At 42.1% G+C, this 16,465-nt stretch overlaps 1 long non-coding RNA gene across 1 annotated transcript in view; it reads right to left on the minus strand.

The window, feature by feature from the left end:
- Positions 1-10,041: 10,041 nt before the first annotated feature.
- LOC146856112 (uncharacterized) overlaps positions 10,042-16,465 on the minus strand; it is a 49,053-nt gene continuing 42,629 nt past the window's right edge. Inside the window, exon 5 of the long non-coding RNA XR_014980906.1 lies at positions 10,042-12,285. This is a non-coding gene — a long non-coding RNA (uncharacterized LOC146856112). The remainder of the gene's footprint in view (positions 12,286-16,465) is intronic.

Genomic DNA, 16,465 nt, shown 5'->3' on the forward strand with positions numbered 1-16,465 from the left:
AAAATGATATTCTTCAAGTCAAATACATCAGTTATTGGCTGGATGCCCCAAGTACATTGGCCTTGGCAGCCAAAGTCAAGTGCCACATAAATACTGAATACACTCCATTCTCCAGGCATGTACATTCATCTATGGTTTTATAAGTGAAACTCTGATGAAACACTGTTTATAGATGAATGTTCCCGAAATCTCAGATAAACACGCTGACCCCCTCCAGACAGCCATGCTGTTTGTTAGCAATCGCCTCTCTCTATAGGACGTTGTGAGTTTATACGTTCAGTGTAAAAAACACTACAAGGCCCAGAATGCCAAGTGCACTTGACTAAAAACGCCAGACAGTTTGAAGCTGTCATAAATGACGTGGGGCTGGCTACTTGGCCTCTCTCCCTGTGCTATATCTTTCATCCCGTAATTGTACAAGATATTGTGTGTAGGGGTGGGGGTACACATCCTCATCAGAGAGAGAGGCGAGACCCCTCCGGCCAAATCATGTACGCATCTGGGACTGCAAGGAAGCAAATATATTTCAGAAATATTTACAGTTCCCGAGTTAGCTGGATACATTATTATGTGGGTATATAGAGCAGACGGTGGGTACCAGAGCACGCTTCTGTTACCGGGCCACTCTGCACTACACATATTTGCAGTAAATGGCAGAAGTGGACCCCTCTTTCTGACTGACAGAAACATCTGTATTTAAAGTGAGGGGCTGGTGCCAGGGAATGAAACAGTTATGAGGGTTTTATAGGGTGGATTCTCTGACCTGCCATCCACTCTGGAAAGAGATGGGGAGCGACAATGGAGAGTAAAGAAGCATCAGGGGGTTTGAAAGGAGGGAGAGGTGTGGAGAGCAGATGAGAGGGGCCGAGAAGTAAACAACAGATATGCAGTTATGATGACGGGGGATAAATAAATCAACACACAAGATGGAGGGGAGAGATAAAGAGAGTGGCGCAGTCATGTGGAACTGAAAACGTGAACAGGAAGGAACGACAGACCAAGGAAAACAAGAGGGATTTTGGAAACGGAGGGAAATATAATTAGAGGTGAGAGAAAGGCAGAGATGAGCGAGAGTGTGCTGAAATGGGGGGGGGGGGTGATAGGAAGCGATACGAAGCAGTTGGCTCACCCACCCACCACCCATTTGCCCACCCTACCACTCTCTAGTGCTGCCAGCCGCCACTGAATACACTTCCACTGTCTGGGAAGCTATCCTCACCCCCATTCTATACAATGCTAAGCCAGAGGTATCCAAATGGATCCCTCTTTGCATTGATAATTAATACTGAGAGGCAACCTTTAAGGGTAAACATCAGAAGGCAACCCTTCTGCATTTGAAGAGTCTCCGCTTCAATGTTTGCATTTGATGTGTCTCATTATTAACCCTGTATATCTTCTCTGACTGCTTTTGTCGTGAGGTTACTGCTTTATTCAAGCACAGTCTGAAGTTGATATTTCCCTGTACATGCTGCCAGCCATTTCTTTACGCTTCTGAATCTTGAGCTGATCAGCTGTCCTTGCTGAAGCAGAGGTCCAGCAATAGCCCAGCAGCGGACAGACAGTTTACCCGATTCTAGGGCCACTTAATAGACCCTAATTTAGTATTATTTTACCTACAAATAATTATGTTTCTTGGTGCAGTTTTTCATCCACATAATACATGCTATATCGAAAGCCTATTTTATGGTCCTAAAACGCGACATGGACATTTTGATCTTGACTTAAACCTTCCAGTTGCCGCCTCATGTAGGCAGCGCGGAAGAGCACAGGTGGGGTTGATATGGCATACATACCGTTCAAAACTGAAGCCAAAATCAGATGTTAGAACATCTTCAATGGAGGAACACAGATCAACACTGGTATGGCGCTATTTTGAAAGGCCTGTTAAATTCGGTGATTGAGTAATGTGTAGGGTTATGGAGGGGCCATTCCTTCTATCAGAAAACAACATAATGTGGTTCCTCGCAATGGGGTAGGTGCACACAGTGTGCTTTTACTGACTGGTACTGGTATTGCAATGCCACAATGTACTGTTTGAGTGTCGCAAACACCTGTTGTAATTGATGTGCTGTTCATTAGGTCTTTTTTGCTACTTATTATATATTTAGTTATTGTTATCACTGTCACAAGATGTAGTTATAGCTCTCGGTCTGGGTAACTAGGTGGGATCGGTGGATAGACCAGCTCGGATATAACATGCAGATGTATTGACACCCACATAATGTAATCTTAAAATCCTTTGCATTGGTGTATGTCAATTTTGTTTGTAAAAACCTAAATCAAGACACATTAAAAAAAATGTGCCTCTCCTTTTTCCGTTAAATGACCCTCTCCTTTTCAATCCTCTGTATGCCTCCTCTCTGAGTACATCTTAGTCTAGGCTTAATCTCAATTATTGTGACTGCAAATTGCCCACATCTCATCTCAAAGATCACAACCTGTCCTTTGAAAGTCACACTAACACAACAAAAGGTTTCAAGCAGGAGGGTCCTAGGGAAATTTTAAAGACCTGCAAAAGATTATATCCCCAATAATATCAGTCAAAAACAAATGTAGAATCCTTGGGTCTATTTTGAACAGGAAGTTGAAGAAAAGATATTGTGTGGTGAAAAACTACAGAAAAGCCACAAACTAGAACACACAGACCTAGCTGTGGAAAGGTCCCTTATTAGGACGAAATCCCTCACTCACCAAAGGTGACATGCTACATCATATGAGATTCTCCTCTCAAAGGAAGAACCTAGTTCCTTTGAGGACTATAACCCCCTCTCTGAGAGGGAGGAGCTCAGGGATGTTTTTAATATCTACTCTGTCAGGATATTCTAAATCCACACGTGATGAACCCAATAGTGTGAGCAAGGGTGCAGCGCAAAGAAAATATATACTGTGAGGAATCTGAAAATAAAACTGGCTAGCGAGCGCAGAATGTAAGATTTATTCAGGTGTACCCACTGCCAGGATTAAAAACAGTGCACCAGCGGTATGGATTTAAACTGCATTTGTATGGTGGAAAGTGGTGGTCCACGTGTTTCAGCGAAATGCCCCTCAGTCGAGGCTAGCGCTAACACAGTTTAGAGCAATTCCATAATGCTAGGAAGGAAAAGGCAACTAGATAAATTAGAGCAGAGCCCCGCCGTGAAGCTGCTACCACCGAATATCAACAAAAGGCAATGGAGAATTCTCATGCTCATTTGTCCTTGTTTTTGCAAAAGGGCTAGTACTGTATTAACTGGCCTGTCTATATTTGGTTCATTTATTAACCTACTGAAAGATGTTCCTTTTACAAAACGAGCTTTACATTTTTTCCATGGGTCAAACAAACATCCTACAGTACACATTCGAAAGAGCACTCTGCATCCGCATGTGCACAACAAAGTCCAAAGGCATATAGTTGCCAAAGTGAGGCTGCCACAATGGCATATCAACCATATTTAAAAAATAATCTTTTTATTGTTGTACAACCAATTCTCAATACCGAACATTAAACTGTGGCCCCTAACACAGCAGATAATAGTGATAAATATTGCATTATATTATATGAAATCCCAAATTACACTCTTTTTTTTTTTAAACAGACTTTGTTGGTATTTTCAGTTCTGTCTAGACATTCACAATACAAATATTATTCTCATATCATAAATTACACTCTTAATGTATATCCACGCATTTGCAGTAAGACCAGTTCAGAGATCAAACGATTCCTGGTCCATAGGGCCCAAACCCTCCTGTGCTTATGATTACATCCTCTCAGTTTTTAGACCACCTTCTCTGCCCTGCCACAGAAGTACAAGCCACATGACCATTCTTGTATTGTGGGGGGCTCAGGCTGTCGCCAGTGTTTGGCAATATCTCTTTTTGCTATTAGGAATCCAATGCCCACCAGGGTCCTCTGTACTTGGAACTCTGTACAGACCTCCATTATCCCCAACAGAGTCATAGTGGTGTTTAACGATAAAGTAGTAAAATAAAATGGCTGCCAAGGCCATGTGTATCTTCCACCAATACTGTTCTATGAGTCGGCCACTCCCAGATCATATGATAAAAATTTACTTTTGGTGCACTTCACGTGTCCATCTCGGGTTGTTAGCACTGCCCATTTTCCATAGTCTGCTAGGACTTAAATAGATTCTACAAAATAATTAAATTGGATTAAATGTAAGGGCGGGCAGAAAACTCCGCTCCGCCAGCGGAGTGTGCGGAAATTTCCCTATTCCGCGCTCCAATGAGAACGTGGAGTAGGGCAAAACTCCGACTCCACAGCGGAGCGGAGTTAGCCAGCCTCCCCACCCCCGCTAAATTGGCTCCCTGCCTCCACCCCCTAATACAATAATACTTACAACCTAATAAAAAAATGAGCTGCGCATGCGCATTTCTCACAAGACGCTATAATTCTTAGAGTTATTGATGGATGCTTTTCAGATTCATTCAGACAACCAATGCTGAGAGAAACTCTTAGTCTGGAGTGAGTGTTAATGGCTGCCAGAGCTAAACAGCGTGCCGATAGACAAGCTGCTGACGTGGAGGCCAGAGGTACCCAGAAGGAATCAGTCATGAGTGTGAGAAGTACGCCAAAACAAAAGACTGAAGGACACAAAGTGATGTCTGCATGTAAAAAGAAGTTGTGTTTTAGATGTGAATTTTCTTTACCACATGAAGGCAAATGTCCCACCAGTGGACAGATATGTTAAGGCTGTGGGAAGGAAAACTATTTTGTGAAGGTTCGCAAAGGGAAGGAAAAAGTAAGTGCGTTACAGCGCGAAGACAAAATGGCTACCAGAAGGTTTCAGAAGCAAAGTTTGACGCACACCCACAAGGCCAAGCGGGGACATCAATTAAGACAAATCGGCATTAAACAAAGTCAAATGTCATCTAAATCATCATCAAACAGTTCTTCTGGATCAAGTTAAAGTTTAAAAGATGGTTACGCCATGTCTATGTTTACCTCACAAAAGCATGAGCATGTGGGACTGGCCACATGTGAAGAAAAATGTCAGTCAAAGAAACGTCGACATGCCAAAGTACCAAAGTCATTAAAATATTGCTCCAAGATTGCACTGAAAGTGAATGGTTGTTTGATACCTTTCATCATCGACAGTGTTGCTTCGATAAACATTATGCCTGAGGAGAAGTATAATGAATTGTCTCCATTACCATAACTCACTCCATCAAAAACTAAAGTATATAGATGGGCTGCATCGACTCCCTTAAAAAGTCAAGGTTCATCTGTAATGATGATGAAACACAAGAAAACGAAGGTGCAAGCACCCATCCATATGCATCAAGGCACAGCGTCAAGTGCCTGTCTAATCAGTTTCAGCCCAGCTACTGATATGGGACTGATTACAGTAAGCTACAACACGAATCCTCACCACAAAATAGTAAGTTGATGCCCCTCGTTGTTTCATGGTTTAGGAAAGCTGAGGACTATGAAAATAAAGCTGCATATTAATGAGGACGTCCATCTTGTTGCTCAAAGACATAGATGAATTGCTTTTCATTTACAAGACTCTGTTGAAAAAGACCTTGAATCGATACTTGAGCATACTATCATTGAACGTTCTACTGGTCCAATGCCCTGGTTTTCTTCCATAGTGGGAGTGCCCAAACAGAACACTGAAGGAGCTGTACGCATATGCTTTGACATGTGTCAGATAAACAAGGCAATTGAACGAGAACGACATCCAGGTCCACACATTGCTGACATGATAACGCAATTAAATGGTACAAAGGTCTTCTCTCGTCTTGATTTGAAGAATGGTTAACATCAGTTGGAACTCTAAGAAAATTGAAGGTACATTACAGTGTGGCTCAATGATTAGAGCGGCAGAGTGGAGAAGTGTGGCTCAATGATTAGAGCGGCAGACCCTGATGCAGAGGTCTAGCCCGGGACCAGGGTTCAATTCCCTGCCTCGGCGGGTCTTGAGCTCAAAAAATTCCACGGACCTGATAATTCTCGCCTCGGTGCCATTCCAATCATGGAGTCCCACTCTGCAACTCTGGGCAATAGCTTGATTAATCTCCACAATGGCCCCCACAACGCTAAGGATGCCTGGCCTCCACCTTGGGGGTGCCCAGGAGTGGACGCCTCACAGGGAAAGCCAGGATGGGTTCCACAGTGGTATTCGTACAAGCGCCTTGAGACCCTTGCGGGTGAGTAGTGCGCTATACAAGTATCAATTTACATTTACATTTACAACCTTTTCTACACATGTTGGTCTGTTCGATAAAAAAAACTAAGGGCCTTATTTAGACATTGGTGGAAGTGCTCCTGCCATTATTTTTCGTTGGATTTCCCGCCCGCTTACTAGGGTTTCTGCCCACTCTATTTGGATGCTGGTGGGTCAATGAACGAAAGACTGTCGGAGTACTGCCGACTCCGCCAGAATTGTTCATCTGCATTGATGGTGCAATAGGCAAAAGCGGCTGTTGGAGAGAGTACAGCCCATTTCTCCACTGGGCACATTATGATGTGCTTTCCCGCCGATGTAACAGTGGTGGTCAAACCTCCACACCTGATTTGGCGGTGTTTAAGGTATATAAGTTAGAAACGTAACTTTTTTCGCACCTCTGTTGCTGACATGAACCCTACAGTCCCAGTCCTGCCATTGCTGCTGCTGCTCGACCACAAAGTTAGTAAACTCCTTTGCAGCCGAAATCGAAGGTAAGGCTCTTTTTCGCTTGTTTCAGTTTGCATTGTCTGTTTGCATGAGTTCTGGATTCATGAATTTAGAAATTTCTCTTACATCCAATATTTAACTAATGTGTAATGCATGTGTGTAATGTTGTCATTTAAGAAATTTAAAGAAACACATCTGTATAATGTTATTGTATTTGTAAAGTTTATGCAAGCTGCATTCATGATAATGGATACTTACAAAATAATATTGAATATATAAAAATAACAAAAAGTAACCACACAAGTGTATTTTAGTAATTTTCCTAAACTATTAAATCATAAACATGTGCATTACACATTATAGGGGTAATTGAAATGTAATATAATGTAGAAATTGCACTAAACAAGGTGTAACGTTTTGATTCAATACTTGTCAAATCAAAGTTACATCAAAACTTGAATCACTTAAATATTTATTAATGTAACATTTTCTCTTGTCTATTGCATTATCTGTATTTTAATACATTTCAATTATTACATTGTTTTTTAAGGTTTATGCATGTGTTTCTTTTAATCTCTTGCCAAGTTAGGATAAACACACCTGTATTCACACTTAAACGTTTTTAAAAAAAGGTTTATTTTGTTGTGAGTGTCCATTATCATGATGAATGCTTGCACCTAAATGACTGTCCATTACAATTTCTCACTAATGTTTGCACTGCACAAAAATTGTTACACAAAAAATGTTTGTCTTTATTGTCATAAATATAAGTAATAATATCTATCACACATTTACATTATTAACATTGTTAATAATGAGATAAAAGAATAAAAATGTCAGGACAAACTTTGTACGAATAAAATATTTTAAATCATAAACGAGATACTTCTCTCAAATTATTTATTCAGGGAACAATAATGCAGGGGGACAAACACTATGCACGGCAACAGCCTGTGTCATTGTTGCTCAGAGCTTGACTCCTAAACAGATTGCCAAAGGGTAACCCCCTCGGAAAGGGGCATTTATTGGGTACAGAGTAGGCACCTCAAGGAGCTAGATTGAGATGGGTGGGTTTGGGTTTGGAAGGGGTGGGATTAGGTTTGAGAGGGGTGGGTTTGGAAGTGGTGGGTTTGGGTTTGAAAGGGGTGGGAGGGATGGGTTTGGGTTGGAAGGGGTGGAATGGGCGGTTTTGGGTTTGGAAGGGGTCACGGTCAGATCGCAAAGAAAATCAGAATGAGGAGAAAGGGCAGGATGGGAGGTAGATGGAGCTGTGTTGGACTAGAAAATATTTCTAATTGATCCTCCTATTAGAATTATGCTTAAGTTAGCATTTGCGGCACCATTTTGCATTTAGCCGCCATTTTGTGTGGTGAGCGAAACTAACTTCTGTCTCATTTTGTCTGCCTCAGCAGAAAGCAGCTTTGATATTTATTTTATTTCTCCAAGGCTGAGCTTCATTGTCTCACTGAATATATGAATGTACCTTCGCATACCTTCTTTGTTAGATAAGCCTGTTCTCATGATAACAGTGGCTGGCACGGACTGAGTAACCTTGAGGCTGAGATAACATGTACCCGATCCCAGGAGTGTAGCCCACCTCCTGTGTCTCCTTTGTTAACCTGCTCCAACTGAAAATTTCCAGTTCTGGGCGGGTCCCACTGGGCACTGGGCACTGGAAATGTATAACATCTGATGTAATGTTGGTGAGGGTCAGTCCCCTCGGTAGAATCGTAGGAGGCTAGTCAGACTGGACTCCGCTCTAGCGCAATACTAATAAATAACTTGGTTTGTTTCTCTACTGTTGGACCGACTCTTTATTTGTATGTAAGGCTGAGAGGTGGTCGCGAGTGACCCGGGTGACCCTAATCAAGTCACTTCCTTCAGCTGGAGAGTGTGATGTGCATGTGTCTGTCTGTTGTGCAGTTGCATGTGGGTCTAACGATGCGGATGCAGAGGTCTAGCCCGGGACCAGGGTTCAATTCCCTGCCTCGGCGGGTCTTGAGCTCAAAAAATTCCACGGACCTGATAATTCTCGCCTCGGTGCCATTCCAATCATGGAGTCCCACTCTGCAACTCTGGGCAATAGCTTGATTAATCTCCACAACGGCCCCCACAACGCTAAGGATGCCTGGCCTCCACCTTGGGGGTGCCCAGGAGTGGACGCCTCACAGGGAAAGCCAGGATGGGTTCCACAGTGGTATTCGTACAAGCGCCTTGAGACCCTTGCGGGTGAGTAGTGCGCTATACAAGTATCAATTTACATTTACATTTACAACCTTTTCTACACATGTTGGTCTGTTCGATAAAAAAAACTAAGGGCCTTATTTAGACATTGGTGGAAGTGCTCCTGCCATTATTTTTCGTTGGATTTCCCGCCCGCTTACTAGGGTTTCTGCCCACTCTATTTGGATGCTGGTGGGTCAATGAACGAAAGACTGTCGGAGTACTGCCGACTCCGCCAGAATTGTTCATCTGCATTGATGGTGCAATAGGCAAAAGCGGCTGTTGGAGAGAGTACAGCCCATTTCTCCACTGGGCACATTATGATGTGCTTTCCCGCCGATGTAACAGTGGTGGTCAAACCTCCACACCTGATTTGGCGGTGTTTAAGGTATATAAGTTAGAAACGTAACTTTTTTCGCACCTCTGTTGCTGACATGAACCCTACAGTCCCAGTCCTGCCATTGCTGCTGCTGCTCGACCACAAAGTTAGTAAACTCCTTTGCAGCCGAAATCGAAGGTAAGGCTCTTTTTCGCTTGTTTCAGTTTGCATTGTCTGTTTGCATGAGTTCTGGATTCATGAATTTAGAAATTTCTCTTACATCCAATATTTAACTAATGTGTAATGCATGTGTGTAATGTTGTCATTTAAGAAATTTAAAGAAACACATCTGTATAATGTTATTGTATTTGTAAAGTTTATGCAAGCTGCATTCATGATAATGGATACTTACAAAATAATATTGAATATATAAAAATAACAAAAAGTAACCACACAAGTGTATTTTAGTAATTTTCCTAAACTATTAAATCATAAACATGTGCATTACACATTATAGGGGTAATTGAAATGTAATATAATGTAGAAATTGCACTAAACAAGGTGTAACGTTTTGATTCAATACTTGTCAAATCAAAGTTACATCAAAACTTGAATCACTTAAATATTTATTAATGTAACATTTTCTCTTGTCTATTGCATTATCTGTATTTTAATACATTTCAATTATTACATTGTTTTTTAAGGTTTATGCATGTGTTTCTTTTAATCTCTTGCCAAGTTAGGATAAACACACCTGTATTCACACTTAAACGTTTTTAAAAAAAGGTTTATTTTGTTGTGAGTGTCCATTATCATGATGAATGCTTGCACCTAAATGACTGTCCATTACAATTTCTCACTAATGTTTGCACTGCACAAAAATTGTTACACAAAAAATGTTTGTCTTTATTGTCATAAATATAAGTAATAATATCTATCACACATTTACATTATTAACATTGTTAATAATGAGATAAAAGAATAAAAATGTCAGGACAAACTTTGTACGAATAAAATATTTTAAATCATAAACGAGATACTTCTCTCAAATTATTTATTCAGGGAACAATAATGCAGGGGGACAAACACTATGCACGGCAACAGCCTGTGTCATTGTTGCTCAGAGCTTGACTCCTAAACAGATTGCCAAAGGGTAACCCCCTCGGAAAGGGGCATTTATTGGGTACAGAGTAGGCACCTCAAGGAGCTAGATTGAGATGGGTGGGTTTGGGTTTGGAAGGGGTGGGATTAGGTTTGAGAGGGGTGGGTTTGGAAGTGGTGGGTTTGGGTTTGAAAGGGGTGGGAGGGATGGGTTTGGGTTGGAAGGGGTGGAATGGGCGGTTTTGGGTTTGGAAGGGGTCACGGTCAGATCGCAAAGAAAATCAGAATGAGGAGAAAGGGCAGGATGGGAGGTAGATGGAGCTGTGTTGGACTAGAAAATATTTCTAATTGATCCTCCTATTAGAATTATGCTTAAGTTAGCATTTGCGGCACCATTTTGCATTTAGCCGCCATTTTGTGTGGTGAGCGAAACTAACTTCTGTCTCATTTTGTCTGCCTCAGCAGAAAGCAGCTTTGATATTTATTTTATTTCTCCAAGGCTGAGCTTCATTGTCTCACTGAATATATGAATGTACCTTCGCATACCTTCTTTGTTAGATAAGCCTGTTCTCATGATAACAGTGGCTGGCACGGACTGAGTAACCTTGAGGCTGAGATAACATGTACCCGATCCCAGGAGTGTAGCCCACCTCCTGTGTCTCCTTTGTTAACCTGCTCCAACTGAAAATTTCCAGTTCTGGGCGGGTCCCACTGGGCACTGGGCACTGGAAATGTATAACATCTGATGTAATGTTGGTGAGGGTCAGTCCCCTCGGTAGAATCGTAGGAGGCTAGTCAGACTGGACTCCGCTCTAGCGCAATACTAATAAATAACTTGGTTTGTTTCTCTACTGTTGGACCGACTCTTTATTTGTATGTAAGGCTGAGAGGTGGTCGCGAGTGACCCGGGTGACCCTAATCAAGTCACTTCCTTCAGCTGGAGAGTGTGATGTGCATGTGTCTGTCTGTTGTGCAGTTGCATGTGGGTCTGGTGTATGCTTTGTATGTTTGGGTGAGTGTTTTTTGGCAGGTGTTTGGGTGAGTGTGTGCATTTGGCTGTGGTTGGTGTTGTGAGTGTAGGTGTGGTTTTGTGTGAGTGTGTATATTTAGATGAGTGTGCTGTTGAGGAGGTTGGTCTGGTTGTGGTGTTTGTGCTTGTGGGTGTGGTGGTGGATGTGGTGCTTATGGGTCTGCTGGTAGTTGCAGGGGTAATGGTGGTTGTGCTAGGGGTGGGTGTGCTGGTGGTTGGGGGAGTGGTGGTTGTGATGGGGTGGGGTGCTCGTGGTGGTGGTGGTAGTTTGGTTGGTTTTGGGTGTGGTGTAGGGTGTGGTGGTTGTGGGCGAGGTGGTGGTTGGTTTGTGTGTAGTGTCAATAGTGTCTGCATGTTGTTTGTGCGTTTGCTTGTGTTTCTTTGTGTGCTTGTGTTTATATGTGTGTGTGTTGGAGTGGATGCCTGAGAAGCAGTGAGCATACTTGGGATAGGGGTGGGAGCTTGGATCTGGGTTGAGGAAGGGGCCTGAGTTGGGGCACAAGGTTGGGCTGGTTGGAAGGTTGCAGTCAGTGAGGAGACTAGTCTGATAAATGATCTCTGCAGACCAGACATAGTATTCTGAATGTCTTACAGATATGCTACCATTTGTTTCATATGGCAACTAAGGCCAGGGCATTCAGAAGTGCAGTCTGGCCTACAGAGATGCTGTGTACGAGGTCAATAGCCTCCTCACTCCCACTTTTAGGGGGACAGGTATGGCCAACTGGGGGGAACAAGAAGGATGGTGGGGATGACTCTCTGGGTGGCAGACAAGGATGCAGCTAGTACAGGTCCAGTGGGGTCCACCACCAATAGGGACTGCTGGCTTATGAAGGTGTCCATAGATGATGATGAGCTGGTGGCCGCTGTTACAGTCCCTTCACCATCCTTGCCACTGTGTCCATCGGTATCTGTGGTCTCACCACCTGAAACAGAGTGGCCAGTTTCTTCCCCGCCTTCGTGGCCAATGTCCCCTTCGCCTGCTCCTGAAGATGCTGAAAAGACATAAACAATAACTTTATTGCATCTGTGTAAATAGAACAGATCCTAAAGTTTCTTCTCAATTTTTCTTTACAATTATCAGAATTCACCTGCTTCTAGTTCTAGTTTTTCAAACTTTGATTCATTTTTATATTATCTCTTGCATACAGGGACCATCTTCAGAAACCTTTTGGTCACAGTTGTGTACTTTCCCCATATAGCTCCTATATCATTTATGATCTTTTCCATTCACCTTTTACAATTCTCACCAGGAGCTGTTTAAGACCTCTGAATGGTTCAGATTGTTGTATTGAATAGTGAACTTAAGTCCCAATAAATCTTACAAATCAAAACGTTTGTAGTTAATACCCTTTCCGCAAATAACGTGACCCACCAGCGACAAATGTCAACACACTAATTTGTTAAATGCAGAACAAAAGCATCATTCAGAGGGGGCGCCTCGGTTCATGTCATGCCAGCCCTCCAATTTGTACCTAGCTTCCAGAAACCCACGGATCATGCAATATTAAACAGAAACGCATTACAACTCGAGCCGGAGCAACCGTCCCCACTCGGGAGAATGTTTATTATCTCCCAGCATTTTACTGTTTAGAGGCAGACTTTGGGCCCCTTCTTTTAGTTTCCAGAATGTGTTTTTACATTGTTAAATGTGTCCTGAACTGAAGGGCAGGGCCGGCTTTAGTGCTGGTGGCGCCCTGTGCGACAATGTTTGTTGGCGCCCCCCAATGACCACCTCCACCACCACGGGTATCTCTCGCTAGCACCTTTTAACAGTGACCAAGTCTCCATAACCACACTCTCTCAGACGCATTGAATTAGTTATAGCGCCACTCATACCAGTGTAGGGTGTCCGAGCACTTTGCATCACACACACATTACACAGAGACAATCAATCATACGCGTGTAAATCAGTGTATAGGAAATGTTACATAAGCCAAAGGACTAAAAGTGTAGGGGTCACATGTCATCCATACTGGTAAGCAGTATAGTTTAAGAGTGCTTGGTGTGGAGAAGCACAAACTCGGAGGCGAAAATGAAACGGCATAGTTGGGAGTTTTCTTTAATAATAAGAATCGAATTCTGGCCAAATTAACCCTTTTTGCAACATTAATCAATGTTCTAATAATGTATTTTTTGCGGTGTGTATGCAGTTCTGGGATGAAAGTTAATAGCTCACTATAACATATTAGGCATTTAAGTTATAAATTGCAAGTAACAAAAGGATGTCTCTTTTGAAAGCAATAACCTGCTAATCTGTTTACATTATATGCACTCTGTAATCTACTTGGTACACGTTCTTTGCAGCAGGCATATTAACCCTCTGCACTAACTTCACATAAGTCAAAACCTCAACTGTACAAATTGCTGATCTCTCTCCAGGAAGATAATTAATCACACGAGTTATCTTGACATTTATGTGAGGCCTGGTAATTGCCGGGGGAAAGAAACGCTGCAGCAGGTGCTTCAAAAGCATAATAAACTTTCAAACACGGCGCCCCCAGGAAGCCAGAATGATAATGTTACTGAGTACAATGGACAATGGCCTTAACGAGATGACAGAAATCGGAAATATAATATAAAATAATCATCTTAAATTTACGTTTCTCCTCCACCCAACACTCTGATCAAACACCTACTCAATACAGAGCACTCAAAATAAGAGGGCATGAGTTGAAAAATCCGTTAAGAGGCAAACTGAACATTACAAGATCATAAGCCAGTAATATATCAGCCTAGACGCCTCAAGAACCAAATGGGAGACGAAAACCTGATGATGCTGTGGCCAGAGATCAATACCAGCAACAATCCAGTGCTCTCCGAAAATCAGAAAACTTTATTGTTCTCCCTAAGTTAAGTCACAATAACAACGTCGTTGCCAGCTCAATAAACTGAAAGAAGTAATTGACATAAGAAAGGTCGATATAGCGTATAAGTGAAAATGCCCTTCGATCTAACAGTATAATCGGCTAAACAACGAAGCCAGCACAAACAACGCTTTATTGTTTCGTCAAATCAAAAAAACACTTCGCCATGGTGACACTGACGCCAAACCCCAGCTGTAGAGTGACGTGAGTCCAATCACCTCCTAAGTAACAAACAACGCAATGACGCAGCGACGTCACGCACCAGGTAAAATCACGTTGAAGAATCAACCCAGGAAGCGCTGACTGCTCCACAGTAGCGAGAACGCGAGGATTACGAAGAGCAAGAAACAGAACTTCAAGCCTTCTCCCTTTGAAAAATCGTAAGTTTTTTTCGGATAACGGAAGCTAATGTCTAAATTAACCTCACGGCGGTGTCTTAAATGGTGATAAGGAGAACTGAACCCCCAGCCCACACCGCGTAATACTAACGCTAGGTGCATTATCTAGGACAGAATCAGGAGAGAGTGAATACGCTGCACAGATACAATACAAAAAATCCCCCCTTTCTTTGAACACGGGTGGTGGAGCATGTAAATAAAGGAACTGATTATTGTCAGAACAACATCTTAATTATGACAACCCCCCCCCCCCTTTTTTTAGAAAACTTCAAACGGCTTTGGAATCCACTAAAAACAACATAAGAGATACCAGCAAAGAAACGAACAGGTATCTCCCACCGAATTGGAACACAACCTGGTAGGTGCCTACTAGCAACAAAGCAACAGAGCATAAACTATACTAGCTTTTTGCTAAACGAAGCACTAATACAGATATACCTATGATATTACAGGTCAAGAGAACACTATCGGTTTGAGCCACATAGGCAAAACAAGAGTATAGGTACGTAACTCTGATCTTGATTCACCAGATCTACCATAACATCTATGATTGCACATTTTAAACAAGGTCCACCGTTATTTTTGCAGGAGACCAGCAAGAATAGATGTCCACACTACAGTAAAGCAAGCCCTGAAGAAGACCTTTCCACGACTTTGTAGGTCCATATACAAAGGTCGAAACGCGTAGGCTATATATAAAAACCAGTCTAGCAGAGATCCTGAAAAAACAGGGATAGCGGAAATAACTTCCTTTTTTTCCCTCCCCTAAATAACAGGAACCTAATAAATATAAGGTTACCCCATGCCTGAACATTGAAAACATTGTTTCTGACTCTGCATAGGACCAGCAAAATCCAACTATTTTGAGGAACAATTAGTTTAAGGTCCCAAAGGTGAAAAATATTGGACTTTTTCATATAGATTTGAAAAAACTAATGGTGGAGAACCTAGTTACATAACGTCATATTATTTGTTTTTTGTATATGTTTGTGTAAAAAATGTAAATATTATGTACAGGATATATGTGTGAATATTGTAAAAAACAAAGGAGCCTATTGTTGTAGAGTTTACCCTGTATATAGAAAATTGTGAAAAAAGCAAAATGATATTGGTTTTCTCAGTCAATAAAAAGGACTGATGATCAAATAGTACTGTGATTTATGGGTTCAGAGGTAAACATATGTTTATAATAGCACCCGGTGCGGTGGCACCGGTCGCACCGCCCTAAAGCCAGCCCTGCTGAAGGGCATGAATTGCAAAAGGAGTTATCGGAACTGAACTCATTTATTAATGTTTTCCGGAAACAGAATAAATTTAAACCAGATTAGAATGTACAAATACGGCATAACTGAAATTTGAAGATTCCACACAATGCGCTACCTTTATAAAACAGAAATGATTACGTTCTCGGTGACAATGCCTTCAAGTGATCCACTTCCTTTTTATTTGCCATTCTGGATAGCCACAGAAGTTGCTCCGGGTCCTTGGTTATGCACAATATTTAAAAATGGCGGGAACCACTCTGTGATAAAATTCCCTTTTCAGAGCAGTTACTTCCACCACATGAATTCACCTTAGTTGCATACACAGTAAAAGAATTGTAGATTGGGATATTTTTTTGATTAAAGGCTTACACAGCGTCATCATACAAACTGAAAATGTTTGTAGCAACTGGTTGCATGCGACCAGTGCTTCATTTGCAAATAAACCCCAAAAAGGGCTGGTCCAAAGTTTTTCTTATCCAGTGGCGTCAAAAATTTCTTGGGGGGACCCCCGAACTTCCCATAGGTGGTTCAGGCTCACTCGCTACGCTCACTTGCCGCAGTGTAGCACAACAATTGTTTTACGTCTCACCACTTTCAAATGTCACCAGCCGCCACTGCCCTAAGGTAGTGCCATCTCAAGGTAGA

The sequence above is a fragment of the Triturus cristatus genome, chromosome 4_1, assembly GCF_964204655.1.
Source record: "Triturus cristatus chromosome 4_1, aTriCri1.1, whole genome shotgun sequence".
In the NCBI taxonomy this organism is placed as follows: domain Eukaryota; kingdom Metazoa; phylum Chordata; class Amphibia; order Caudata; family Salamandridae; genus Triturus; species Triturus cristatus.